Raw genomic sequence first — 6,000 nt, 5'->3', positions numbered from 1 at the left:
GTAGTAGTGCAAGATAAACTCACTCAGCAGGGAGAGGCAAGGCCAAACCACCAGCAGACAATGTCTTCCTTCTGCCAATCCCCTTTGTGTCTGCTGCCCACATTTGTGATGATGTGTGCTTCCCACAGTCATTAAGACAAATCCTCAGCTTCTCAGGTTCCCCGCACAGGTGAGTCTAATTTTCCAGACACCCTTGCTGTTATTTATCCTTTTCCCCACCCTCTCCTCTGCCCTCCCCTCTCATCCCTCTCCACATGTAAAACCCCCTCTGAATTATTTCCTCCCTATGTCACCCGTGTTCTATGACCTCCCCTCCCTTAAGGTCTCTCTTCCCCTTCCTACCAATAGTTCCTCTCTAGTTGTCTGGTTTCTGCTGGTATTCCAAATTACTAAACACAAATCTCAAGATTGGACACTATGATCAGCATATGAGTGAGAACTCATGCGAAATTTATCTTTTGCTCAGCATGTTTTCCAATTCCATCTATTTACCTGCATATTTCATGATTTCACTTTTCTTTAAAGCTGAGTGAAATTCTGTTGTATATAGGAACCACACTTTTATGTAGCAGTTGGGCTGGGCATTTTGGCGGTTTCCATGTCCTAGTGTTTGTGGCTGGAGGGGCAATGAACATGGATGAGCGTGTATCTCAATCAAGCACTTTGTAAGTGCTCAGTAACAACATGCCCGCTGGCTCCCATCCTGCACAGTATGGCCCCGAACCATTCCCAAAAAGAGTTCAGATATCCAGTGTTACTGCCTCATCTTCTAAAAGATGTTCTAAGGTCCAAATTGCTCATAATAGAATTCATATAAGGAATTTTGATGTTCATACATCCTGTCCTGTGTTACATGTTGGGTATTTCCTCAGATCCATCTCCAGATAATTTTAAACCCATAAAACTTCTCAATTCAGCCACTATTTTCCTTTTCTGAGAGGTCTGTTTGCACTTGTTCATATGCCTGGGTTTCTTTCCCCATAGTCTCTTGTTTTCTTACGGTTTATATAGTCTTAGGTTTTCAATCATGAACGGTTTATATTATTCAGTCTTTTAAGATTCATTTTATTTCTGTGTTTGTTTACATGTGTGTGTGCATGCCGCTTGTGTACAGGTAGTTGTGATCTACCCTATGTGAGTGCCCTGAGCTGAACTCAGGTTCTCTGGAAGAGCAGCATATACTCTTAATTGCTGAGCCATCTCTCCAGCCAATATTCTATGTTCTTAATGATGTTGCAGAAGGATGAGAATTCTTGGTCATCCTCAGCTACAGTTTAAGGCCAGCCTGGGCTAGAGGAGATCTTGTCCCACCCGTCTGTACTGCCTCCTCCAAAAAGGATTGCTGTTCAGCTGTCTCGAGCACCTGAGCTAAAAGTCCCAGGGTTTCATTGTCTGTTAACTCTACTTCATAGTGACCCAATCGTTTCCTTATTGGATGTAACTCTTTATTGTGAATGGGTCTTGTTCTCTGAGGAAATTCTTAGTAGCCGGGGTTGCTGAAGAATCCCTTCAAAGCATTTTGCATCCACTTTTACCATGTCCCCCGGGAAGTGTCACCCCTAGGACCAAGTAGCTATTGTAATCCCTCAGCTTATAGATGTGTTCATGCGTGATTAAGGTAAATTCCACTGTTGCACTCCTTGCACAAGCTTGATCTTTATTTGTCATGGGAATATTCTATTTGCCCTCAGCCACAGCACGAGGTGGGCTTCCTGGGGCTGGTGGGTGTGAAGTCTTGTGACCATGTCTTCATTGAAGTTGAGCCCTCCAAGAGTCTGGTCCTTCTGAAACTGTGGGCTTGTCTCCACTGCTCTCAGCCTCCAGCCATTCCAGAAGTGAAGTTCTGAGGTGTGTCTAGTGCAAGGTCCTGTTCTACCTCTCATTCCAGGCTCTCTGGGGTTCGTGTGTCTGAAGATTTCATCCTTGGATATTCAGCCAAGTCCCATACTTGTCCCATACTCACACCTCCTACACAAATACACATGCATATACATGCTTGAGCGTATGTGAAAGGATCATTGGGGCTGTTCATAGTTCTGTTTAGCATACTGTCACGCTACTGAGACAGTCTGGAAACTCCTATAAAGCCCACGTCCTACTCTTAGAACCCTGAGTTTATGTGACCCAGAAAGGGAGACATTTCTCCTCAGGGCACTTCTGCTTTCTGAGGAACCCTCAGAATTGGTTCCCTCTTACCTGGCTTTTCTTATTGCATAAGCATATTATATCCTATAACGTCCTTTCCTGGCAAATGCCTCAGTCCAGTCAAGCTTCTGTAACAAAATGCATTAGGCTGAATAATTCATAAACAACAGATTTATTGCTCAAGAACAAGCAAGAGTGTCTGGTGTGGAATCATCCTCAGTCTCAGACACAGCACCTTCCTGCTGCATCCTCGTGGTGGAAAGGGGAAGCATTCTCCCCAAGGCCTCTTTTGTGTGCACCCTAATTCCAATCATGAAGGCTCCACCCTCATAACTTACTCACCTCCCAAATGCCTCAACTTCCTCATCATGGACCAGTGACAGGTTCCCACACAGTTATGACAGGCAGCCTCAGGACCCGCCTCAACACTGGCTAGCTTCTCTTCCATTTGTCTTCTAGCTACTTGTGACTGGGTATGGGGCATGTAGGATATGAAAGTCGTATAACCACTCCTTGGTGGGCGTATGTGAGAAAGTCCAAGTGCAGCCCCCGTGAGGAACCAGTGATGTAGCAATTGCAATGTTATGAAATGCATAAGAAAGTATTTCTATAGGATTGAGGTGAAATCAAGGGAACCCCCAACCCAGGTAAGGCCTCTGGCTTTGTGTCTCCGCTGACTGCTCTTCTGCCTTTTCCCTTCATCTTATTACCTGCTGTGTAATGTCCGTCTCTCCCAGAAGATGGTATGCTCCATGAGAGGAAGGGCCACATCCGCAGCCTGGAGCTCCAGGGCCTACCTTGAGCCTGCTAGGAACCTGGTCAGTAGGTATTCATTGGGTGTAAATTTCAAAGGTCCTTCATCTTCCTTCCTTCCTTCCTTCCTTCCTTCTTTCTTTCTTTTTCCAAGACAGGGTTTCCCTGTGTAACCGTCCTAGCTGTCCTGGAACTAGCTCTCATAGACTAGGCTGTCCTCGAACTCACAGGGATTCGCCTGCCTCTGCCTCGAGTGCTGGGATTAAAGGCGTGTACCACCACCGCCTGGCCACTTCGTCATTTCTTATTGAAGTTTTCTGTCATTAAAATTATTTTCAATACTTTTGGAAAGTAGGTGAGTTGTAAGAGAATAAACGCAAATAAAATAGTCCCACACTAGCTCAGAATTGAGTATAATGAAAGGCTCTATTTGGGGGACAGACTCAGACATCACAGTCCTCTGCACGAACAGGAACAGGAACTGAATCCAACAGCCAGGCAAGAGAGGAGAGAGGGAGCTGGTGTGTGAGTGCACACCTTTTTGGTACCCAAGGCCACGCCCAGCCTGGTCTGGCCTCTCAAAGGTCATTGGCTGAAGGAGGTTCTCCAGCATTTTTTTCATCCTGTTACTTTATATTTGGACACAGCTGTCCTTTTGTTGTTTATTATACTGAATTTGTAGTTTTCATTCCTGATTGAAAGACCTAACCTGGAGGCTTTCTTAGCCTTGACCTTGGGGAAGTGAGAACTAATTAATGGCTGAATTGGATAAATATGGTAATAATGGAGGTTCGGTTATTAGACTGATCTAAGAACTGGGACAGTCGACACAGTCCTCCTCCTTTCCCATTGCTTTTCTTCCTTTGTACTAACTCCCAAGAACCCATCATTTCTGAGTCAGTATGTGAAGAAGGATGCTTAAAAGAAATCCTGCACTAGCCGGGCGGTGGTGGCGCATGCCTTTAATCCCAGCACTCGGGAGGCAGAGGCAGGCGGATCTCTGAGTTCAAGGCCAGCCTGGTCTACAAGAGCTAGTTCCAGGACAGGCTCTAGAAACTACAGGGAAACCCTGTCTCAAAAAACCAAAAAAAAAAAAAAAAAAAAAAAGAAAGCCTACACTAGCTCAGAATTGAGTACAATAGAGGGTTATTTATTTAGGGATAGACTCACAGATCAGAATCCTCTGCTGGAACGGGGAACCAGAAAAGAGGCCGGATGCGTGCTTTACATCAGCTTAAATAGTATGAGAGGCCACGCCAAAGTGGGCGGGTAACTTAAAGGCTACTGGCGGTAGGAATTCCTACAGCAAGTATGTGAACTACAATATAGTGCATGCAATCCATAGTTGTGCAGGAGCAGATTTTAACTTGTGAGAGAAGGAAAGTTAGATGATGTGAAGTCATTTCTATCAAGGATAGGGACGTGTGTGTGATGTGTGTGCACACGTGTGCACATGCACTTGTACATCCTTCCTATCAAGGACAGTGGCATACATATATACATATACACACATATATGTATACATGTGTACAGCAGATCTACTGGTTCACAGTGATGGAATATCATCCTGTGTACACTAGGGCCTGTGTATAATCCATTTTAATTTAAATTTGGCCAAGTATAAGCCCTTAAATTTACAAACCCACCACCAAGAAACTTTACATGAGATGAATATAAAGCTACTTTTAAAAAAATATTTATTTTAAGATTTTTTTGCTTATTTGTTTGTTTGCTTTTTGAGACAGAGTTTCTCTGTGTATAGCCCTGGCTATCCTAGAACTTGCTCTGTAAACTAGGCTGGCCTCAGACTCACAGAAATCTGCCTGCCTCTGCCTCCTGAGTTCTGGGATTAAAGACATGGGCCACCATGCCTCATTAGGAGTTATTTTTATCTTTTTATGTATGTGTTGTGTGCAACTGTGTGTGTGTGTGTGTGTGTGTGTATGCAGGTGCCAGTGTAGGCATATACTTTTAACATCCAGCTCTGAGCATTTTTAAAAATACACTGATAATGTAGCATTTGTCATTATTGCCCAAGTATGGCATTAGGCCTTCTTGATTTATTTTTCTTAAGAACACAAGTACAATAAAAGTATCCAAATTTTAAAAATAACCCCAAAATCTAGACAGTTTTAGGACTCTGGGTGATGGCTTCACAAAGTTCAAGTACCTCTCCTAGTGTAAGCTACTTAGCATAAGAAAATGCCAGCAGCCAGCTAGTATAAAACAATTATTGCCTATCTTAGAAGTGACTTGGAGAGGAAAAGGTTTAATCTCAGTTTACAGCTCTCAGGTCTCATTCCATCTCTGAGCAAAGTCAGGACAGGAACCTGGAGGCAGGAATTGAGGCAAAGGCCATGGAGGAGTGACACTCACTGACTTGCTCAACTTGCTTACTTACCCTGGACCACCAGCCCAGGGATGGAGCCATGCACGATGCACCATACTAGCCCTCCCCCATCAAACAGTCAAGAAAATGCACTACGGACTTGCCCATGGACTGACCTGATAGGCCATTTTCTCAGATGAGGTTCCCTCTTCCCAAATGTGTCGAGCTGACAAAACACCAGTCAGCAGACTGCCTAAATAAAACAAATGTGTTTATCACCAGAGGACAGTTGCTCCAGCCGAGCGTGGAGGTGCCCTTGTTGTTTAAACTCTAAAGCTAGTTTCACCCAGCTTTGCAAAACCAAGCATTTAACGTGGAGTAAAGTCACATCTCGGACCACATTTACCAGAAGACCGTATATCCAAGGCAGAAATGCTGAAGTGAACGACGCATTTGGACACTCCGTAAATCCATGAAATTACTTTTCTTCTACCCCATTGTAGATATTGCCAGAGTGCCAGTCAGTTCTTGTGTAGCTTGTCCCCTTTTCCCTGGCTCCATTCATCTGAGCGTGCCAAACAGTTAGCAACTATTTATCCCATAGCTGGTTACAACCACATGTAACGTGCAGGAAGAGGATGCTTCTCTTCAACTCATACACAGTTCATGCTAAAAGGCAACGTCTGAGTCCTACATCCTCCTATATCCTTCACCTGAAAAAGTGCAGGCTTTTTGAAGTAATATGATATTTATGGAATTCTTGTTTTCTGGAT

This window comes from Arvicola amphibius, chromosome 8 (assembly GCF_903992535.2).
Source record: "Arvicola amphibius chromosome 8, mArvAmp1.2, whole genome shotgun sequence".
NCBI classification, from domain to species: domain Eukaryota; kingdom Metazoa; phylum Chordata; class Mammalia; order Rodentia; family Cricetidae; genus Arvicola; species Arvicola amphibius.
The sequence above is the reverse complement of the archived record's forward strand: the minus strand, read 5'-3'. Positions refer to the sequence as shown.